The sequence below is a fragment of the Pseudorca crassidens genome, chromosome 3, assembly GCF_039906515.1.
Source record: "Pseudorca crassidens isolate mPseCra1 chromosome 3, mPseCra1.hap1, whole genome shotgun sequence".
NCBI classification, from domain to species: Eukaryota; Metazoa; Chordata; class Mammalia; order Artiodactyla; family Delphinidae; genus Pseudorca; species Pseudorca crassidens.
The window spans coordinates 105,173,978-105,198,615 of record NC_090298.1 but is presented as its reverse complement, the minus strand read 5'-3'; the positions used below and the strand labels follow the sequence as shown (position 1 = coordinate 105,198,615).

At 39.6% G+C, this 24,638-nt stretch overlaps 1 protein-coding gene across 1 annotated transcript in view; it reads right to left on the bottom strand.

Moving 5' to 3' along the window:
- Nucleotides 1–24,638, bottom strand: part of MEGF10 (multiple EGF like domains 10) — a 368,384-nt gene that overhangs the window by 240,815 nt on the left and 102,931 nt on the right. Inside the window, exon 4 of the mRNA XM_067731618.1 lies at nt 17,316–17,447. The gene's annotated coding sequence lies outside the window, so the exon portion shown is untranslated. The remainder of the gene's footprint in view (nt 1–17,315; nt 17,448–24,638) is intronic.

Here is a 24,638-nt window from a genome sequence, read left to right as displayed (position 1 = left end):
ATGCTTCAGGGAGACTGAAAAATCCATACCACAGAGTTCTAGGATTTTTTTTTTTCTTCAAAGCCTTTAAGCAACATGAGAAAACCTAAGTATCTTGGACAAAAGGCAAGCTCATGAGTTACCCACTGGGAGTGAGATCTCAGCTTGGTTTTATATTTACACATTATATCCAGAAGTTAAAATTTTAAAAGCCACCGAAGAACCAACCTTGGTTTGAAGGGGTGGGCTTTGGGGGTTGTAGGGAGAGCACTCTTTTTGCCATAAACAACATGAAATCCCAGTGTTCACTGCTGCTGTCATAACACTGTTTTTAAATAAAATATGCATTATTCATCAAATATTGGCGACCATATCATGAAGCCACCTAAAAGATTATTATCTATTCTTATATCCATAAAACTGGCATGTGTGGCTAAGGAAGAGAGAAGGTAGAATTCTGTCATGGCAGAGAATTCTCGGGTAATGGGGAAAGATTTACAAGAATGCCCACCATCCCAATTTGCTCGTGTAATTCCCCATTCTCCCAAGTCATCTCCCACCTGGGCCAGAAAATAGATGGGGGCTAGAACGGAGATGCTGTAGCCACCAAGAAAATGGTTCAAGATGCTACACACTAATCTAATGGGAAACCACAGTGGCTGTGATTAAGGGACTTGATTTCAGGGAAACCCGTATCTTGGGACCACTAAGTTCCAAAAATCCTCCCTCATATAGGCTATTTCATAAGACCTTGAGCTTCTAAAAATTATAGTTCTTGCACCTGAAAAATATTCCAACAATACAAAAGACTGTACAGTGAATCTTAAGCCCCTTTCCCACCCCAGATCCCCTCCAAAGCTAACCCTGATATTAGGTTTTATGCCTATGCAAACGTATATTTTTCCCTTATTTTCATTCAGATATTTAGAATAAGATATACACTATTCTGCACTTGGCTCTATTCAATTAACACATCTTGGAGAATAGTCCTTATCAGTATGTCAAAAGAGCTGCTTTATTCTTTTTCACGACTGCACAGCTTCATTCCTATTGGTTGCTACTGAGGTGGTTTCAAGTGTTTTTTCCCTGTAAATAGTGCTGCAACAAATATCTTTATCCTTTTGTCTTTATTGCCCTAGCCTTCTAATGGGCCCCCTTGCCCTCCATATTAATCTTTTCCGATTTTCTAATCCCTCACATTCTTGCCTGAATAATCTATCTCCGTGGCAAGATTGATCTTGTCACACCTCTGCTTTAAACCATCAACAGTTTTCCCAACACCTGTAGAAAACATCCAAATTCTTCAACATATAAAAATCCTCCACTATGTCCCAGCTGTTTTTTCAGTCTCAGCTATCACCATTCCCTACCAAACATGACACTCATGCTGAAACAAGAGTTCTTAAAATGCACCCGGTTGCCCATGCTTCCATGCCCTTGGCATCATTTACCTTTATTTCTTCTAGGGGTTGTTAGATGTGCCAGGAGTAATGCTGGAATCGACCTTTAGTTCTGAGCGTGGCAGGGAAGCCATATTTAACTGCTTGCTGTCATGGGTTTCCACCTGCTGGTTTCAGATGAGATTCACCCCAGGCTTTAGCAATTAGCACACCTGCAGCTCTTTGTATGAGGTGGGAATTGACCTGCTGCTAACTAACATTTGTCTCCTGACACCTTGCCTGAACCTCATCCTGTTTTGCTATGGCCTCTGCAACCCATGAGATACCAGAAGCAAACTGCCTGGCATGTAAAGGAATATTCAGATGAAAGTTCTTCCCCAAGGGCACTCTGGTTCCTATTCCACTGCCCTGCTAGGACCAAAAACCCAAACTCATTCCCTGGTTCTTAGAAGTAAGCCTTCTGGCCCACTTTCGATCTGACCATATCTGGCATTTCCAGTCGTACAAGTCAGCAACTTTCTTTCCTCCAAATCCCCTCCCTGGCATTATTTTACCTGACTTAAACATCATATTTCTACAATTCTAAAGTAGGATCATGCTCTCTGACTGGAGAAATGAAATTTTTCATACTACAAAGATATGGGAAAAATACATGTTTGTTCAATCAAGGAATGTTCTGACAAATACAAGTAACAGAAATACACTCATAGTGGGATATCTTCTGGTTCCATTTCCAAAATCTAACATGATTGTGTGCCACAAACAATTGAATAGAGGATTGCACATTTTAAAATGTGATTGTGGCTAACTAGTATACCAGGCATGTATTGTGTACAAGGGTACAGCTGACATTGATATAATATGCCAAGCATAAACAGCAAGATCTTTAATCAATGCCATTTAAAATAAATATTGAATCGATTCCTCCCTTTCCTCTGCAAACAGTCATCAGGAAAGAAGGAGTAACTTTCTCTTTAGAACTGGTTCACTCTTATGGGCAAATGGATGGACAGACCATGTGTCATGATGAAAAATAATGAGTGAACTCTGTTTTAAAACACCCCCCATGGGACAAACTGTTAGATTTATTTCCTTGCACTAAGACATTGTCTACAGAAAAGCAATATTAAAATACATCTCTCTTGGCAGGGGCAGCAATATATTAATGCAAAGAGAAAAATCGCTATACATTTGTATTTAGCAATTGCTACTCTGTTCAAGAATATCTTAAAGTAGATGTTTAGGAAAAAAATAACACATAACCCCTTTAAGAAATAGATTGTTGTAGAAAAGAATATTAGTCAGATACTGTTATATGAAAAAAGGATTATAAATGAGTGTTGTAACATCATCTCATTTTTATATATGAGAAAATATGCAAATACCAGGCCCTCCTTCCTCCCCACCCCCCCAAAATGAAAGCATAGTTTCCACAATTATCATAGTGCAAATATCTGAGTGAGTGGTGTAAGATGGGAGATTTTTTTAATCTTTTTTTTACTCCTTTTTTAAACATTTTTATGAACGTGCATTTCTATAACAAAATATCCATAAGAGATAACTATATGTATATATTCACGCACTTTTCTATATGCATCTTTTTGGGAATCAGGTTTCTCCATTTCTAAGTGTTTCTAGGTTTAATTAAAGCACACTCTCAGTGGAGATGAGCATTTAATGCAAAGGAGAATGAATAAGTGGGATTTAAAAGGGAGAAGGATACATTATACAGATACTTTCCTGATAGCTGAACCATGTGGCCTAAGGGAATTTTTTTTTTTTTTTTTTTTTCCTCAGAGCCAAATGAGATTCAGGGCAGGTAGAGTGAGCAGAAAAGGCCCTGGGAATGCTTAGGGTACATGGGCACACCCTGCCTTCTTCCTGAGGAGTTCCAGGAAGGTAATAAAACTGGAGAGAATTTGCCTGGGCTTTGACATCTGAGCAGAAATTTCCTAAGCCATGGAAGTGGCTACACAGCTTTTTGAACAACAGAAATATATTGATAGAAAAAAAGAACTTCTCCCCGAGAAACAAAAGGGGAAAAAATAGAATTAGATTAAGTAATAATCATTTAAAGTTGATGCTTATGTGATGAACTTAGACTACATTACACCTACAGTAAATTGCATATAAACTTTATTTGTATCAAGAAAATCAATATTTACTTTTTAAAATAAAGTGTAACTTTTAAGAGGGAAAAGCACATTTATTTATTTATTATTTTGACCACAGACCTTTCTTGACATGCAAGGCTATCCAGCCCCTCTTCCCTCTCAGGACCCCCTCCATGATTCTCTCCTCCATAAAATCAACAGAAAAAAGAAAAGAAAAGAATATTCCAGGGACTTCCCTGGTGGCGCAGTGGGTAAGAATCCGCCTGCCATTGCAGGGGATACGGGTTCGATCCCTGGTCCTGGAAGATCCCACATGCCGCGGAGCAGCTAAGCCCAGCTCCACAACTACTGAGCCTAAGCTCTAGAGCCCACCCTCCTAGAGCCGGTGCTCTGCAACAAGAGAAGCCACCACAATGAGAAGCCCGTGGACCCAGCGAAGAGTAGCCCCTGCTCGCCGCAACTAGAGAAAGCCCATGCGCAGCAACGAAGACCCAACGCGGCCATAAATTAATTAATTTAAAAAAAAAAGAATATTCCACAGCTGTGCTTCCCTAGTAAGGTTATGCTGGTTTTATTTGCATTGGTTTCTACTGAATGCTCTACTAATCAAATCAAAGTACAAGGTTTTAAAGCCTTTCATTTCTCAGCTCTGAGTGAAGCAGTACATCAATTAATAAAAGGAGAAATTTTTTAAAAAAATAGAACAGTGCTTTTTAGTTTATCAAATGCTTTTATATTTTCTCATTTCATCTTCAAACCCACTCAATTTAAATAGCAATTTTAAATGTCCATTTCTAGTTTTTCCTTGCTCAGAATCCATTCCTCCCACTGCTTATGATAGTAAACCTCCATTACCCTTTGATGAGGCACACCCCTCCTACTCGCATGTGATTCAGATGAGACTGACCTCATCCCATCCCCTAATCCAAGTATGGACATGTGACTGGGGGTTAGACAAACAGTGTATTCCGCCTCCCTGACCACAGTGGTTGGTTTAGAGACAGACACATGACTTAAATCAGTCACACAGACTAAATTCTAGGATTTTTCTGAAGTTGATAAACCAAGAGGCTCTAAGCTGAAAGCTTGTGGGAATCACTGTGATGAGAAAGGCTGCCCAGAATGGTACCAACACAAAGGAAGCAGAACTAAGAGATGGAGCGGCACAATGTCCTGATGAAGCTATTTAACACCTGAATCAGCCACACCTGAAGACAGAGATACCCTTACACCTTACAGGTATACAATCCAGTAAGCCAGGAAGCACCTTCTTCTTTGTCTAGCTCAAGTCACGTTTGTGTCACTTAAAAATCAAGAGTCCTAGCAGATATACATCTCTTCCCCTTACCAGCTCTGGGAAAAGTGGAGCCAGTCCGCCCATGCAGCCCTATTCCAAGACACCACTGATCCCCTGAAGGCAGCTACCTGAACTGCCTCTTTGTGTTTAAAAGAAAATGAGTATTCTAGAAAGAGGTGGCTAGTAAGTCATAATTCATGAAGTATGAGTTATTACAAACATATTAGCATCTCTTAACAGAGATCCACACATTGAAGCCATAAGTATTAGCAGGCAAGTCTCTAAGGGGATCAAGTTCTGACTTGGAAACACCCATAGGCTTTAGAATAAAGATAGCTTCCACTGACCAGTTCTGAGATCTTTGCCTAATTTCTTAATCTTCTCAACCTAAGTTGCCTTATAAGCAGTAAGAGTAATAGTATTCTCCTCATAGAGTTTTTATGAAGACCTATGATATTTTATAAATAAAAAATACTTAGCACACTGCTGGGCACAAAATAGATTCTCAGTAGAGAGTGGTTTTTATTAATAACTTGGGATGCTTTTAATAATATGAAAGAAGTGGATACCCACAGTGGCATAGGTAGGATGCCCTGACCAACTAGAGAAAGCACAAAGCCACCAAGGAAGTCAAGAGTGGAACAGCCTGCATGTCACAGAAAGAAAGTGAAAAAGCTCTACTGACCAATGTGTTGAAAACCACCATTTTTCTTGGGTGAGTACTGCCAAAGAATATTCTTTTGGGTTTGGGGACCAGCGCCCAAAGTGCCAGAAGGGACTTTTAGAGAGAATGAAGCTAACAATCGGTTCCCTTATTCTGTTTAATCTTTAAGTGATTAGCAAAAATAAAAATTTTTTAATCACTTTTAACAGCATCATATTTCAATTATCAAGTGCTGAATTAAAATGGAATGCAAACACTAAACTTTAACACACTGCTAAAAATGAACATGTCTAAAATATTAATAGCAACTCTAAATGATTTATAATGCCCTCTTGGGCATATTTTATGATTTATTGATGTCATTTTATCTGCTCCATGGGTGACAGAGTCACCTCACTGTGTGTGCTCTGGTGGGTTTCTAGGCTAGTTATTCAGAAAACTATACACTCAAACCTTTGCTGCATGCATATCAGACTGTAGGTAAAGTAAAAAAGGTAAAAATGTTCACTTTTTCCATAAATCAGGGAATTGTGGGGGACAAACAGACTTTAAAATTGGTTATTTCTTGTTTTCTCAACTTCATGCAGGGCCATATTGGAGCTATCTTCAATGGATGTGAATTTCACAACCTCCCAGGTTAATTTATAATGTCAGTCTTTGTTGACAAGAAATTCAGCTTTAGATGTAACCTATGACCCTTTCTGTACCAAGAAAAGCCCATTTTCTAGAGAATACCTCATAATTTCTTTGGTAGTTCACTTCCCTTCTTCGACCTAACAATGCATTTTTCAAACCTTTCTGTCCAGCCCACATATATTATTGCCCAGCTCTCTGCTTTATGATTTCTTTCTATTTTATGATTTGCTTCTAGTCTACAGGTTTCCTAAGACTCTCTTAAGCTATGGTAGCCAAAATCTGCTTTAATCAAAATTGGACTTGTCTTTTACTTCGTTTCCAACATGGTTTCCATCTCGCAGTCATTTCTCCTTCTCCAGAGATGGAAAGACCTCATTCCGTCCTCTGGACATCCAGAACTTCTTTTCATCACCTCTCCACTGACAGCCAAACACATCTAAACAGTAGCGACATAGGCCTGCACTTCCGGGGAACAGCTCATACTCAAAAATTACCATTCACTCCTCTACCTGCCCCTTTATTCAAAACTCCAAACTCTTCGATATAGGAATACATGGATATGGGGGGGATTAGGGAGGGGGCTCTGAGAGCCCAACCAATTAATTCATGTTGACAACTCCCCATCTGAAATTAGAACCAAGACCCAGGATTCTGTGTAGTATTAATAAATAGCCAAAAAACAAAACAACAAAAACCCACCCAAACCCAAAAAACAAACAAAAACCAAACTAAAAAGCCCCTCAATCTTTTTCTCTGTTTATTTTTCTGTACCCAATATGTGATTTACTTTTTGAACTGCAGTTCAACGTTGCTGACTCATGGTCCCTGTATTTTTTCCACCATAGACATAGCTAGTCACTTCTTATCTTATTTTGGTGACATCTGTTTTTCCTCACTATATCACAACCCTATAATTACGTAGGCAGCACCCAATGATCCTAAGACGTAGTATATAATCGCTAAATTTTAACCTCTAGCAAACAATTACCATAGGAACCAAAGGCTAAATAGAGGCATGGTATCTAAATTTGCCACATTTCTCCTTTATCTGAGACATTTAGAAGAGGTGATTATGCTTATGAAGGTATGAGTACCCAATGGTTACTCAATATGCACCTGTCTATTGAGTGATTATATATAATCAAGCACCTGCCTGGGCATAGATGTCTACCACGTACCAGGCCAGGTCTACCCAGGCAGCAGCTGGGGTTGATAACTTGGGTTAGGCTGAGCAAGAGCTCTCACTTAGCTGAGTGGTGGGAGGTGTTGGTTGGAACCTCTGGAGAACAGACACTGAGATGGAGTTAGAAGTGCAAAAGGTTTACTATGCTGGGGAGTGGTATTTGTGAAAAGAAATAAAGAAAGTAGGATTGGGTGTGGGAGCTGTCAGATGATGATGCCAACCTCACAAAGTCACTGCCAGCCTGGAGAGGAGCTCTGAGCAAAGGGTGCCCATAAAGGGGTCATCATTAGTAGAAATGGCCAGGCCTGGGAGAAGAGCTGGCCTGGGCTTCTGAGCTGAAGCAGACTTGAAGAGGTCAACAGCTGGAAGCACTCCTGATGCTAGGCAACAAGCTCTTTCTTCAAAGGGGGCCTAAGCAGTGCATCTCTGAGTCTGCTGCACAGGCTAAGTCCAAAACAGTACAGGAGGGTGAAGGATCCAATCTAAGTATATAGAGCCAAGAATTCTAACCTCGGTGAAAAGGGTTCAGATCAAATAACGTCAGGATTTAAAAGGGTGGAAGTGAGTGTTATAGCTCAGGAGGGACCTGAGCATGAGGTTTACCATCAGCTGGAATTTAGGACTTTCTTTTTTGTTCAAGAGAAGCCACAGACATAAATGGGTCACTCTAGCTGAAAGGGCCAGGGGTGTAATGAACAATTAAAAATATATAAAACACACCATCAGTGTCTCTGCTTTAAGTAGACACATGAATTTAAAACTTTGGGAAACATATGGCATTTGCTCTACATCTGCCAAGTGGCATAGATCCCCTGTCACATATGCATGAATGAAGTCAGGCGGGATGGGGAAGGAGGCAGGCTCTGCAACGGGACAATCAGTCCAAGCCCCATTACTACAGCTCCAAGCCCTGCGACCTCGAGGAAGTTATTTATCCTCACAACCTAAGTTTATTGTACATAAAATAAGGACAAAAACTAGAACCCATCAGACAGGGCTGTTGTGCAGGTTAAACCCATGTTATTCAAAGGGTGAGTCTTGGACCAGCAGAGCCACCATCAGTTGTTAGAAATGAAGAAATCTTGTGGCCCATCCTGGACCTACGGAATCAGAATCTACATTTTAACAAGATCCCCAGGTGACTGTGTGTGCATGTTAAAGGTTGAAAAGCACTGGGTTAATGTACTGGGTTAATGTACTGGGTTAAGTACATCAAACACTTAATACAGTGTTTGGCATGTTGTAAACACAATAGATACTACTTGTTATTGTTTTTGTTATTATAATTGTTATTTTCATCCTGAATCATCTTGGGCAAGCACATCACTTAAGAACCTGAGCTTTCCAGTCACATAACACAGGGAAATCAGCTCAGTGCTTTGTGACCACCTAGAGGGGTGGGATAGGGAGGGTGGGAGGGAGGGAGATGCAAGAGGGAAGAGATATGGGGATATATGTATATGTATAGCTGATTCACTTTGTTATAAAGCAGAAACTAACACACCATTGTAAAGCAATTATACTCCAATAAAGACGTTTTAAAAAAAAAGAACCTGAGCTTTCTAATCTGTAAAATGGGAATCATAATAATATCCAACTGCCTGAGGATTAGATCATCTTTTAAAGTCTTTTCAAACTCCAGGAGACCCTTATGATTCAAGCATGACCATATAATGGCAATGGCTGATATTTTGACAGCCTTTACTGTGTGTCAGGTGCTGTTCTTAGCGCTTTACTTTTCTCATCTTATTTAATCATCCAACAGTGCTATGAGAAAAGTACTATTTTTAATGCCACTTTACAGATGAATAAACTGAGACATGAAGAGATTAAATAATTTGCTCAATAAAACACCCAGGGGTAGAATAAGAATTTGAACTTTGGCAGTCTTATGTAACCATTTATACTCTTAACCTTGTCGCTATCCTGTCCCTCAAGCCAGGCCATCAAAGAGAGAGGTAAACTAAACTAACTCTAACACAACCAGTGCAATCCGCTGTAGTACTTGATACATCATTGTTATAGCAGGCAACATTCAGGCTGTGGATTCTCAAATCTGGCTGCATATATTTTAAAGACTGGAGATTTTTCAAAATACAGACTTCTGAGTCTCATCCCCAGAGATTCTGTTTCAGTAGTTTAAAAGTAGGGCTGAAACTTCTAATCTTTTTCTTTTTTTTTTAAGCCGTTAGATATTATTCTGATGCAGAGTCAAGACTGAAAATGTGTGGGAATATGGGTTAATAAGCCACCACCTCCATGTCCAGTATATGATAAGTCAAACTTCTTTCCAAAGCAATTGAAAGGAATAAGAAGGGAAGAAAGGAAGGAAGGGAAAGAGGGAGGGAGGGAGAGAGTTTTGTTGGTGATGGAGGTGTGAGCCATTCTCCCTAATTCCACAACACACACCCTCATGTCTAAGTGGTTTCCTTGCAAGTTCTGTAGACAATAATCGTACATCTCCTGAACCGCTGTAGTTTGGGGGATGTTTAACGGCACTGAGCAGGAAATATCTTGGTACCACTGAGTGGAGGAATTTATTTCACCTTATCTCCATGAGGGACACACTCTTTCAGCCAAAAGAAGGTGACTAGAATCCTGCACATCATCCAAGACAACAGCGAGAGGACTACACCACAGCTGGAGAAGGGAGGGTGGAAGCAGGACAGTGCTTGCTGAGAAGGAAAGAATGGAGGGACTGGCACAGAATCCATAGGTGCTCCCAGATACTCAAGTACAGTAGGACATCAGTATTTTCTAGAGCATCCCACACTCAAGCAGGTCTACCATAACAATGGATACAGCCTAGACTTGAAGCAAACTTTAGACTTGACATACATAGAGCCAGAGAAACTGCAATATGGGCCCATCCCAGCACAGGGGGCCAGGGACATTGAAAAGCATGGACTGTTGACGAGGAAGAGGGGAGCTCAGCAGAAGAGATATGTTAACAGAAAAAACTCCCTGAGCCATTCATACAGAGGAGGGAGGACTGGAAAATGAGATCAAATTCCACTTGTGATAGTTTACAGTTTGTTGTTTATATTAATGCCAAATATAAATTAAAACTAATTATTAGTTTTAATTAGTTAGTTTTAATTCCAGGGCTTTGGTTTCAATTATTCTCAAAAAATCATTTTATTATCTTTATAAAGTCCTCAGTTAAAAAGATCCTCAGAATTATCATACAGACAACTGGACCAGATAAACCCAAGCTGATGTTAGGGTTCTGATACCCAGCTTGATTAAACAGAAACACCTAGAAGACACTGCCTCAACTTGATTTTGTTCTCAGCGTAACACATTATACAGCCATCCCTCCAAGGCTGTGGAAAGGTAACAGGTTAGCAAGCAATGTGGAAAAATCACTGTTTCCGTGACTAGGATATTTTGAATTGAAAAAGATGGCATAATATACCAGACTACAGCATACATAGTAAGAATCCTAGATTTGAATGGAGTGAAACCAATAGTTGAAATTGAGGAAGTATTTAGGTTAAAAACAAATGGATGATCATTTATAAATAAAGCTTTAGTTAACAAATAACATATAACAAATTTTACTTTCATTGTTACTTAACATCACAGAATTCTTTGGGGATGCACCAACTATGAGGAACTAACGACAGCAGTGAATAATTTATGTGGAATATGGAGCCATAGATAAAAGAGAAGAACAGTTGACTGGTTTTTTTCCAAGAAACTGCTAATGTTACGTTACATTTTATTGAACCAGCCTCAAAAAATAACAGAAGCTGAACATTATTATTGCCATTATTACCTTTTCTTTCCAAGTGCCATATCTTGTTCTCTCTTGAGCTGATACATTCTGATTACTTTTGCTTACTTTAGAGATTTGCTTTTTCTAGTAAAAAATGCTTGACTAGAACCTCTCATATTCGAATATCTTCAAGCTATAACCACTTGCTATCAAATTTAAGTAATCTCCCTTATCTTATTGGAATCCATTTGTTCATTTCCAACCTACACCTTCCATGTAATATATGGATCTGTTCTTTGGTGCCCTTTCTCTCTAACTACAAAGGAAGAATGTGTCTTTCATTATTCACAGTCATAGCTACAGCCTCACATCATCCAAGGAATCAGGACAGCTGACACAACGTCTGTGCAAATATGACTATGGCAGGACTGTGTGTGACTGAAAGACTCTGTGGGTCCAATTCACCTTGGATTAAGCAAAGGAACTGACTTCCAGGACCTTGAAAACAGCTGTGATGGAGCAAACAAGCCATTTAGCAAGGGTCACAGATGTGTGGCCTGGTTTGGGCTATTTGCCTCTTTTCATTTTCAGAAAATCTTCCGCGGCCAACGCTGCTCTGAGTTTCTGATCAGGCTCATCATTGTTTGTGGAAACTGTATTATTCACCCTGGTACAGGAATCTAACGATTCACCAAGTGCTTCTGTTTGTTCTGGGTGTTTTGTTTTATGGCTTGGGGATTTTTTTTTTTTTTTAGTATTTTTGTTTTGGGCTATTGTTCAGGGAAACTAAGGTCAGAGCTCCTTATGTCCACCTTTAAAGCTGTTAAACTTTTCTTCCCTATCTTTGATAAAACGTCCTATTCTGCATAGAAGAAATATGCAAAGTGGATTCAAATTTAGCTTTGTGAGGTGTGGAAACTCTCTTGGTTCAACAGGGGCAACTTGGGATGGAACTCTGGACAAAGAAAAATAAAGGCAGGTCTAGTCCTTCCCACTTTGTGCTCCCCAACCTCTCATCTTCAACCACTAAAAACTAAAAAAAAAAAATTAAATCACAGGGGTCTTGTTTTGCTATAACAAAAATACCATGAACTGGGTGGCTCACACAAGAAATATTTATTTCTCACATTTCTGGAACCTGGGAAGTCCAAGATCAAGGTGCCTACAGATTTGGCATCTGGCGAGAACCTGCTTTCCTGGTTCATAGACAGTAGTCTTTGCATCATGTCCTCACATGGAGGAAGGGACAAGAGCTCTCTGGGGCCTCTTTTATAAGGTTGCTAATCCCATTCATGAGGGCTCCACCTTCATGACCTAATCACCTCCCCAAAGCCCACCTCCTAATACCATCACATTGGGATTAGGATTTTAACATATGAATTTGGGGGGTGGGGGGAGACACAAATATTCAGTCCATACAGCAGGTAACCAGAGTTGTTAGTGTCAAGAGAAACCGAAAGATAGTGTCGGTAAAATATAATTTGTGTAACCAGTACATATTACTTCACAGGTTTTTTGTTGAATAACAGCCAATCTTGCCTCAGGAGGGTCCCTGATGATGCACTGGAGCCCCCAATGTCCATATTAGCAGGAAATTAGTTTATCTCTTGGATCCCCTCATCCCTTCCATACATGTAGAAATTCCAGGATTCCAAGATGCTAAAAAGTCTAAGGAGGGAATCCTGTTTGTTTCTATCCTACTACTTCGCTACTTTGGAGCCAAACGCACTCCATTATGGCTGGAGAATTTCACCACTGCTACCAAAGCTGGTTGGCTTGGAGTGAGCAGGCACAGGGAAGGCAGATGAAGTTGCAGCTGAAGCCTGGACAGCCTGGAGTGGCTTCCTCTGCCCGATGCTGCTGTTTCTGAAGGTGCTTAAATAGAATAGAAGGTGATCAGCTGAGGCTGGCCTCTGCAGTACACCGCCTGCCCAGCCTCTAGTGGTTCTTCTAGGTTCCCTGGAGGGGGAGCCCAATCCCACAGTGCTAGGCTCGGCCAAGAAGCTCCACAACAACCTTCCTGGGCTTTCAAGTGCAGCTCTTAAGATTTCACTACCCCACCTTTTCCAAGGTCAGGAGTCGCATCCTGGATGCTGATTTCAGGAACCTCAAAGACCTCTCATTCATGGAGCCAACCCCTAGAAATAGAAGCTCATTCTATTTCAGGCCCCAGCCCAGATTCAGATTCTACCACCAAATGAGTAAAAAGACAGGAAAATCTCACCAACAATTGTTATTATGTGATCTCTAACATCTATATCCTAAAGTCTGTTTATATACAAGGCAAGTCATCTTCTTTTATCTGTAATGTTTTCTTGAAAAAGTGAATAACAGTCAAATGTGAGAATTTTGAAAAACTTCCTGGGATCCATTTCACATGGGCTAAAAATGCATTTAACTATATATTCATATATACTACTAGTAAAAGTGGCTGCTTCCTATCATAAGGAAATGGGGGCACCAAGTCAGAAAATAGTTGTTTTTCATAAAACAACATCTAGAACTATTTGACTTTAAAATATGACCATTTGTAGATTTGATAACAAAAAAGAATAATTTTAGGGCTTCCCTGGTGGCGCAGTGGTTGAGAGTCCGTCTGCCGATGCAGGGGACACGGGTTCGTGCCCCGGTCCGGGAAGATCCCACATGCCACGGAGCGGCTGGGCCCGTGAGCCATGGCCGCTGAGCCTGCGCGTCTGGAGCCTGTGCTCTGCAACAGGAGAGGCCACAACAGTGAGAGGCCCGCGTACAGCAAAAAAAATAATAATAAAAAGAAAAAGAAAAGCTTTAAATTAAATACTACTTTAAGATAAACAAAAAAGCTTTGGAGAGAAGTGAATCACATGTAGATTCAGGAAAAAGAGCAACTTCAGACTTCTAAGCAATAACAATAGAAGCCAGAGGTAATGGAGAAATGCTTTCTAGCTTTTGAGGGAAATTATTTCCAAATTAGAATTCTAGTCTCAATCAAACGCTTATATCTTACAGTAGAATAAAGATACCTTTAGGCATGCAAGGCATATTAGCCAGGCTAGTTTAATATAGCAGAAGTTATTCTAGCCAGTTGCTATGGTCTGAATATTAGTGTCTCCCCCAAATTTGTATGTTGAAATCCTAATGCCCAGTGTGATGGTATCAGGAGGGTGGTGAATGGCCCTCATGAATGAGATTAATACCTTTTATAAAAGAGACCCAAGAAAGCTCCCTTGCCCCTTCTGCTATGTGAGGACACAGCAAGAAGTTGGCAGTCTGCAACCTGGAAGGGGGTCCTCACCAGAACCCAAGCATGCTGCCTCCAGAACTGTGAGAAATAAATTTCTGTTGATTTTAAGCCACCCAGTCTGTGGTATTCTGTTATAGCAGTCCTAACAGACTGAGATATCAGTTTAAGCCAAAAGGACTAGCTATGAGACAGAATTCACAGACTGAGGTGGAGGAAATGGACTGTGTTTCCACGAGTGACACCCGAGTACCATGGCACAGAGCTGCCCAGTGAGGGAGTCACTGCCTCTCACAGAAACCACCAAGCCAGGAGGCTGCTGGCACTGGTTCCAGGTCCTACCTCTGTCTCTGCCATCACTTCAGAGCCCTGCTGTGCTGCTGCACCTGCCAAGTGGAAGCCTTAGGCCCTACCTCTTTCCCAAGTAATCCAGTTCTGGATCCAGATTCTGACTCTGGCAAAGATGCAGCTGACAAGTATAATCAAAGCCACATGTCTGCAATCCAACAACTAGAAAATGACCTGAAAAATGTCTTTCTTTAAGAATGCAGGGGCTTCCCTGGTGGCACAGTGGTTGAGAGTCCGCCTGCCAATGCAGGGGACGCGGGTTCGTGCCCCGGTCAGGGAGGATCCCACATGCCGTGGAGCGGCTGGGCCCGTGAGCCATGGCCGCTGAGCCTGCGCGTCCGGAGCCTGTGCTCTGCAATGGGAGAGGCCACAACAGTGAGAGGCCCACGTAATGCAAAAAAAAAAAAAAAAAAAAAAAAAGAATGCAGAATTTATAATGTGGGAAACTATTAAAACAATGGGAAAGGGGTGTTCAAAAATATGGGGCAGCCTGAATAATAAATGACCACTGCACGCAGACTTGAACTTTTACCTCTTATGGACTCTTTTTTAGGAAGCGACCAGAAAATATTAGTTTCATCACCAAACAAGGGAATGAATCAAGAAATAAGGAGATACAAAATTAGGAAATAGGAGATCTCATACAGGGAGGCGGGCAAAGGAAGTTTCAAGATGATGGTAAAGGGAAGGTTTAACTAGCACTCTAGTGTGAGCAGGAAGATGGCGCTTGTACAAAAGGGATGGGAATGGGGAGGGGAAGAATCAGGTAGATCACCTGATGTTTTCATCTGAAACTATCCAACAACTCCATCAGAGAATTAGGACAGTTTATAGAGAGCACTGAACTATGGTGGTGGGAATGGGGAGAGACAAGTATTAACCCTAAGAAAATAAAAAGTTATTTAAGGAAGGAAATATAATCTTAGGATGCTGCAGGTCTTAACTGTAAATAGTGTTTATGTGGGCATGATAGTGTAAACACTCAATATTAAATGAAAGCAGTGATGTAATTATATTAGGAGTTGGAGTAAGAAGGGGAAGAGAACTCATTGGAAGGGAAAATACATCGGGTACAAGTTCCCATCTTATACATTAGGAAACCAAAGATAATAGCTAACATTTAAAAATCAAGAAACAGTAATATAAGCATGTTACTTAGAATGTGGAAGTAAACACCAGAATAAACAGTTTTTTTTTAATATCGAAATATGTTGCCTTGAGGGAGCAGAAGTTTGGAGCAGGAAGGGGTGAAGACTGCTGTTTTCATTATAAGCCTGACAGCATTATTTCACTTTTAAAGTCACATATATATGCAAACATACATAAATACATTTACATAGTTACACATAGATAGATAAATTTTAAAAATTAAACACAGAAAAAAGCATCTCTTGGTGTGCACTTGTAGCCTTTCTGTCCTTAAAACTCATACATCTGCTGTCTCTAATTCTCTCCTTTTTATGGTACACCTGTTCATTCTAGAAACCATTCTCTAATCCTGTCAAAATGACAAACTACACTGGCCATTGGCTGCTTCCCAAAAATCAACCCTAGAGAAACTATAGAAGCTGGAGGGAACTCGGATTTGAGGATCTAATGACTAAAAATGAATAAAATACAACCCTATGAGAAGTCCCTGGGGAGTCTGAAGACTCAGAAGTGTTATGTGAGGGCTGCGGAGGGGTGGGGGTATGAGTGAAAGGAGAGAAGGCTTCAGCCGGCCAGGGAAGGCAGCTAAGGTGGCTGTGAGAAGAGCCACAGGAGAAAGGAGAGGGTCTCGTCTGTTCTCGCTTCTCGCCACCGGGGACGGTGACAGACCGCCAATCACCGAAGAAACTGGCAGCAACAGTCACGGCTGCAGGGGTCAGGAGGGTACAATAAGAGATGTGCAAAAGCCCTGCAGGAGAAAGGAGGGATGGAAAGGGTGGTGTGTACTGACCAGTTACCTTTGGGTATTCTCCAAACCCCTAGGGCAGGGAGAGTGAATCTATGGAGATTACTTCTAGAGAGTTTAAATGGGAAAGACATACTAGAGAAGTTATTTGTAGATGATGGAAAATTAGAATGATCACCATCAGTTCTATGAGGCTCTCTTCCCTGGCTTTGTTTCACCTACAGGTACATCAACTGAAGGCTGGGTTGTAGCCATTTCCCAGCACAGAACCTTGTGTAGTAACTGATATCAAAGGGGAAGAGGAGTTCTTTCAAAGAAATAACAGAAAGCCATAGAAGGAATACAACTACTATACAAGAAAGACAACAAACTCAACAGTATAAACCATCTAAATTATATAGGATTGTAAGAGGAAATGGACCAAGAAATTAAAATAATTATGCTGAATATATTAAGAGGCTAAGGCTGATACCAGCAATGTTAAGCAAGAACAAGAAAACATAAGAAAGGACTAAACTGAGAAGTAGGTATGAAATATGTAATAGCTAGAGTGAAAAAGGCAATAGATAAGATACATAGCAAGATGGACAAAGGTGAATAAATCACTGAGTTGGAAGATCAGATTGAGAAACTCTCCCAGAGGTCATCAGGAAAGGATAAAGAGACAAAAAATACAAAGAAGCTAGGAGATGTAGATGGTGGAAGGAAAAGGGCCAACACCTGTGAGCCATGGCTTTGTGCTGTGTCAGCTTAGCTAGGCTGAACTCCCTTTCCCAAAATCCCCTTTCTTGTGTGTTTCCAGTTAGGGTGGGCCATAAGCAAGATCTCTGTGAAAGGTTCTAAAGTTGTTGTCACTTACCTGCCACCTCACTTCACTGGTGTGAAGAAGCAGTGGAGCCTCCAAATGCTCCACCTTCCATAGATCCCCTTAAGGTTCTCTGATTCCTGAAGCAGGTGTGTGTTTGACCATGGTGATAAAAGCCCCCGATTTCTGCAAGAAACACATATATTCAAGGTTAGAGGTAACAAGAACTAACATAAGTTTCAGTCTGTTCACAGGTTCCAGCTTGTGCCTCTATAAGGATTCCAACTTGTCCTGCTCACCCCCACCTGACTTACATCTTCCCTTCCCAACTACCTGTTCTGTAGTTTTAAGGCTTCAGCATTGGAAGTGAAATGAATATACATGTGTGTATGTATGTATGTATGTATACACACATACACATATATGTATAAATATGTGTATATGTATATTTTTTAAAGTCATTACATTTGAGAGAATTGGGCTGGGTATAAAATTCTAGGTTCAAATTTATTTTCTTTTAATATTTAAAAAGTATCTTTCCCATTTGTCATCTTGCACCCACTGTTCAATTTGATTCTTATTCTAGTTGATGATCTCTTCATTATTTCTGGAAGTTTTAAAAATTTCCTTGGATATACAGACATTGATAAATTTAAGAAAGTAATAGGATAAGTAAACATGAGTAAGGGTCTTAAGCAGCTACACTTGAACAAAAATAGAATAATTTTTTGAGCCAGCAGAAAATGCAATAAATTGAAATACAAGATATGGTGGGAGAAATACTTTCTAATATAAAAGAAATTACAGTAAATGTAAGTGGATTTAACTCACAAATAAAAAGAAAAATACTTTCTGAGGGTATTAAGAAATAAAAACAAAATCCAAACATATGCTGTGTATGAGAAAAATTCTGAAAACCAAAAGACACAAAAAGGTTGAAAATGAAAGAGTTCAAGACAGGAAGAAAAAAAACCCCAAAACCATGAAAGAAGGCTGGAATAGCAATCATAATAGTGGATTAAAAAAAAAAATTAAGGTAAAAGGTAAACAAAAAATAGAGTGAGAAGAGATAACCATCACAAACATGTATGCACCTAACAATAGGTCACAATAACTGACAGCATATGGAGAGAAACATATAAATAGTTGGAGCTTTTAAAACCAAACTATCAAAAATGTATTAAGCAAACAAAAATTAAGCAGACCCTTATCTAAACAGTATAATTAGTGGGCTTATCCTATTAATTATATTGTTCAGATCTTTGATATGAATGTTCAGTGGTATGCTATGTATAATATATATGCTTTGATACATATGCTATAGTAGTTCATGCAACAAATAGCAAATACACATTTTTAGAAGCATACACATGTTTAAACTAACAGATTAGGCCTATAGGAAGTCTCAATAAACTTGCCAGGAACAATATCATGCAGATGAATTAATATTAGAAATTAGTAACAGGAAAGGTTTTTTAAATGTCCTATATTTTGAAAATACCATGTTACTAAATAACTCATAGGTTAAAAATTAAATTATAATCAAAATGAGAGACTATCTAGAATTGAATGAACATGAAGACACAAAATGTGTGGGACATACCTAAAGCAGTGTTTGAAGGAGCATTTACACCTTTAAATATGCTTATCAGGAAACAATAAAAGTTGAAAAGAGGGATTTCCCCATTGGTCCAGTGGGGGGACTCTGCACTCCCAAAGCAGGGGGCTGGGTTCGATCCTTGCAGGGAACTAGATCTCACATGCATGCCGCAACTAAGAAGTCCGCAACCCTGCATACCTCAACTAAGACCCGGCACAGCCAATATTTATTTATTTAAATAAATAAATATTTAAAAAGAAAAATATGCTAAACATCCAACTCAGGAAGTTATAAGAAAGAACATCAAAGCAAACCCAAAGAAGAAAAAGGATATAATAAAGGAAAAGAAACAATATAATGACTTTTCTTAGTAGAGGAAATTAATAAAACTAAAGTTCTACTTTGAAAACATTACCAAGATAAACCTCTGATAAGACTGATCAAGAGGAAAAAGAGACAACGAAAGTAAATAAAACACAGATCAAAATGAAGACGGGGAAATAACTGCAGATTTAAAAAACAAACAGATAAAATGGATAAATTCCTAGAAAACATAAGACGTCAACTGGTACAAGAATAAAAAAGGAATTTAAAATAGACCTACAAGGATCAAAGAAATTTAATTGGTAGTTAAAACTCCATCCCAAATTGCTCTAGGCCTGGATGCTTTTAAAATTGACTCTATCAAACTGTTAAAAACACAATTCCTGTTACATAAGTTGTTCCAGAAAATGCAAAAAGAAAGAATAATCCTCAATTCATTTTCTGAAGCTAATCTAACTCATTTCCCTTAATACCTCTGGCTTTCAAGCCATAGTCTGGAAAGTTTTCCCTACTCCAATTTTATAGAGGAATTCATCCATGTCTTGCCTTGTACTTGCATGGTTTCATCTTATTTTTATGTTTGTGTTTCTGATCCATTTGGAATTTATTCTGGTATATACTGTAAATAATGAATCCAATTTTCTCTATTCCCACATGGCTACACACAGTGGTGTGCTGTAGCTGGCTCATGACAGCTCACAAGAGCTGATTGTTAAATTTTCAGGAATTTTGTGAGCTGATTGTTAAACACAGCCATTATTACAAAATAAATTATATAAACGTACAATGAAATAAATCATGTTCAAAGCAAAGTTAATAAATATTCAAAACTCATCACTTCCTGATTATTTTAATACATTTTACTATTATCAAGGTTCTTGGGGTTATTTTTGTCTGTGGTGGTAAGACTCTAGAATGGCATGCTGCTGTACATCTCTCCTCAACTCAGTATTAAAAATCATATTGCTAGCATGAAATTGACTATGGTGGTAGTATTCACATCATGAAAGTTGGCAGTGCCAAAATCGGGGCTTAAGTTATTGTTTTGTTGACTGTATACTATAGAGATCACTATGGCCAGTAGGCCAAATCCAACCTGCCACTTGTTTTTGTAAATAAAACTTACTGGACCACAACCACACCCATTTTTTGACCTATTATCTGTGGATGTTTTTGTGCTATAATGGCAGAGGTGAATAGTTGCAACAGATACTAAATGGCCCCAAAAGTCTAAAGTATTTCCCATGTGACCCTTAGAAAAAGTTTGCTGACCTCTGGCCTAGACTTAAGACAATGATGGAGAAAATGTCAACAATGTAGATTCATCTTAAAAGTGCATTTGTCTGTAGCTGTTACACTGTGAATAGCACAAAAAATTGAGAAATAATCTTCCAGTAGTTGGAACCTATTATCCAATTCAGCAAAGAAGTCACTCATGTCCTTCACAAATAAGTCAAGATTCAACATTGTCATTTCACTTTCAGCTTACTCATTAATGTAAATGAAAATATCAACCTACATTCACATGAAAGCTACACTCATCAATTACAACCATAGGTTGGTTATGGATAAGAATTTGGCAAAAATCAAAGAAAGCATTCTGTGAGAATCAATTATATGGTGTTGACAATACAGAATACTGTATATTTTATTACTATTAATAAATTACTAAATATCCTTTATATCAGTAAAATTAATAGTATACATATATACATGCATATATATGTGTATAGATATAGATATTGATACATACACACAAACACGTGTATATGTGTATGTATTAAACATTTATCAGCACAACACTGGCTACACAGCATCTCAATTTCACTTATTAAACAGTTTATATCTCTAGTTTAAAGTGAACACAATGAAACCATTATCTGTGATTTCAGTCCAGAGCTATAAAGCAAGAAACAATGCTTTAATAGTTTGGTCAGCTGAGTTCCATTGACAAATACTATGCTGAATTTTCTTAAGTGTGCTAATCTTTCTGTAAGTAAACCACAATCTTCTATTATTAAAAATATTTATTTTTAAAAATGTATCTTATCCTTACTGATTTGAGATGCTCCCTTTATTATATACTAAATTTCCATATGCATATTATTCTATTTCTCATCACTCTCTTGTCCCGCTTGTCTGTCTGTCTATTAATGTGTCAATACCAAACTGTCTTAATTATAAAGCGTTTGTGGTTTGCTGTAATGTAACTGCAAACCCTCCCATTCTCTCACCCAATTGCTGTTCTCTTTCAGGATGATGTTTTAACCACTCTTCCTTGTTTGTTCTTTCAGACAAGTTTTATAATCATATCGTGTTGCTACAGGGGAAAAAATCTGATGATAACATTATTGGGCATTTCATAAATTTATAAAAAAAATAGAGAAAACATATTTTTAAATGATGTTGAGTTTTTCTATCCAAGAACGAGGCACATTTTTCCATTTGTTGAAATCAACTTTTATAACTTTCAGGTTTATTTTCCTCATGTAGGTTCTGGATACCGCTAATTAAGTTTTACCTTGGCAATTTTTTTTTTTTAAATCATAAGAGGATCTTCTCCTCCATTACATTTTGTAATTGGTTTTTGTTTCTATTATGAATGTTATTGATTTTGAATGTTAATTTTATAAGCTGCTACATTACTGAATTATTTTATTTGAAGTCACTTTTAATTAATTCTTTTGGATTTTCCACATGTCTAATCATGTCATCTGAAAATAGAGTTCTAACTCTTCATGTCCAACTATTATATCCTGCAATTATTTTCTCTTGTCTAATTAAAATAGGTAAGAGCTTCAAAATAATGTTACATAGGAGTTGTATGATTCCTCTCTAGTACCTGACTTTAGTGGGAATGCCTTAGTGTCTCTTCATTAAGTAATATGCAATATTGGGAGCTGAATTATATATATTTTACCAAGTTGAGAAAGCATAGTAGGCTGAATAATGGCCCCTAAAGATACAAGATGCTATTCCTTAGAACCTGTACACTTTACCTTATCTGAAAAAAATTTGCATATATGAATAAATTAAGGATTTTGAGATGAAGAGATTATGTCGGATTATACGTGTGGGCCCTAAATGCAAACACATGTATCCTTATAAGAGGGAGACGGAGGGAGATTTGATATATACAAGAGAGAAAGCAATGTAACCATGGTGGCAGAGATTGGAGTGATGTGGCCACAAGCCAAGGAATGCTGGCAGCTATCAGAAGGTGGAAGAGGCAATGAACAGATTTTCCCCTAGAGTTTCCAGAAGGAGTGTGGCCCTGCCCACACCTTGATGTTGGTACAGTGTTACTGATTTTAGATGTCTGGCATCCACAACTACTAAACAATACATTCTGTTTCTTCAAGCCCCCAAATAACATAACTATTCAGATAGCTCAGCATGGTTGCTAGATACAATATCAACTTAAATACTTTAAACTTACAAAATCATAAAAGGCATATTATAAAATAAAGATAAAGTGACATTCACAGTTCAAAACTATATAGTATCTAGGAATTAATTTAGAAAAGACTGCCATGGAGAAAAATTAAAGATTCAATGAAGAATATACAGATGATCTCAGGCTTCCATGGTGGCACAGTGGTTGAGAGTCCGCCTGCCGATGCAGGGGACACGGGATCGTGCCCCAGTCCGGGAAGATCCCACATGCCACAGAGCGTTTGGGCCCGTGAGCCATGGCCGCTGAGCCTGCGCGTCCGGAACCTGTGCACCGCAACAGGAGAGGCCACAACAGTGAGAGGCCCGCGTACCGCAAAAAAAAAAAAGAATATACAGATGATCTGAATGAAAGGAGAGACAATTCAAATTCTTGAATGAGATGACTTAATATTATAAAGATGATAAATATCCTCAACTTGATCTACATATTCAGTGCAATACCAATCAAAATGCCGGTTGCATTTTTTGAAGAATTTATAAATTGAGTCTAAAAATTCTATAAGGGGAGACCTTCAAGACAGCAGAGGAGTAAGACATGGAGATCACCTTCCTCCCCACAAATACATCAAAAATACATCTACATGTGGAACAACTCCTGCAGAACAACTACTGAATGCTGGCAGAAGACCTCAGACTTCCCAAAAGGCAAGAAAATCCCCACATACCTGGGTAGGGCAAAAGAAAAACGAATAAACAGAGACAAAAGAATAGGAACCGGACCTGCACCTCTGGGAGGGAGCTGTGAAGGAGGAAAAGTTTCCACACACCAGGGAACCCCTTCACTGGCGGGGACGGGTGGTGGACAGGGAGGAAGCTTTGGAGCCACGGAGGAGAGCACAGCAACAGGGGTGCAGAGGTCAAAGTGGAGAGGTTCCCGCACAGGATCGGTGCCGATCAGCACTCACCAGCCTGAGCGGCTTGTCTGCTCACCTGCCGGGGCGGGTGGCGGCTGGGAGCTGAGGCTCGGGCTTCAAAGGTCAGAGCCCAGAGAGAGGACTGGGGTTGGTGGCATGAACACAGCCTGAAGGGGGCTAGTGCACCACAGCTGGTCAGGAGGGAGTCAGGGAAAAAGTCTGGAGCTGCCTAAGAGGCAAGAGACCATTGTTTCAGGATGTGCAAGGAGAGGGGATAGAGAGCACTGCCTAAATGAGCTCCAGAGACGGGTGTGAGTCATGGCTATCAGCTCAGACCACAGAGACAGGCATGAAATGCTAACGCTGTTGCCACTACCACCAAGAAGCCTGTGTGCAAGCACAGGTCACTATCCATACCTCCCCTCCTGGGAGCCTGTGCAGCCCGCCACTGCCAGGGTCCCGTGATCCAGGGACAACTTCCCCAGGAGAACACACGGCACGCCTCAGGCTGTTGCAATGTCACGCTGGCCTCTGCCACCACAGGCTTGCCCCGCATTCCAATTATGACTACTGTACCCCTCCCTCTCTCTGGCATGAGTGAGCAAGAGAGCCCTAATCAGCCGTGGCTTTATCCCCCTCTGGTCAGGGTGGGGAACAGATGCCTGAGGGTGCCCTACAAGCAGAGGCAGGGCCAAAACCAAAGCTGAAACCCAGGAGCTGTGCGAACAAAGAAGAGAAAGCAAAATTTCTCCGTGCAGCCTCAGGAGCAGCGGATTAAATGCCGACAATTAACTTGATGAACCCTGCGTCTGTGGGATACCTGAATAGACAACAAATGTTCCCAAAACTGAGGCGGTAGACGTTGGGAGCAATTGTAGACTTGGGGTTTGCTTTCTGCATCTGTTTTGTTTCTGGTTTTTATATTTATCTTAGTTTAGTTTTGAGTGCTTGTTATCATTGGTGGATTTGTTTATTGGTCTTGTTGCTCTCTCCTTTACTTTTTTATATATTTTTTCTCTTTTTGTGAGTGTGTATGTATATGTGTCTCTGTGTGATTTTGTCTGTTTAGATTTGCTTATACCATTTGTCCTAGGGTTCTGACTGTTCGTTTTTTTGGTTGGTTTGTTTGTTTGCTTGCTTTTT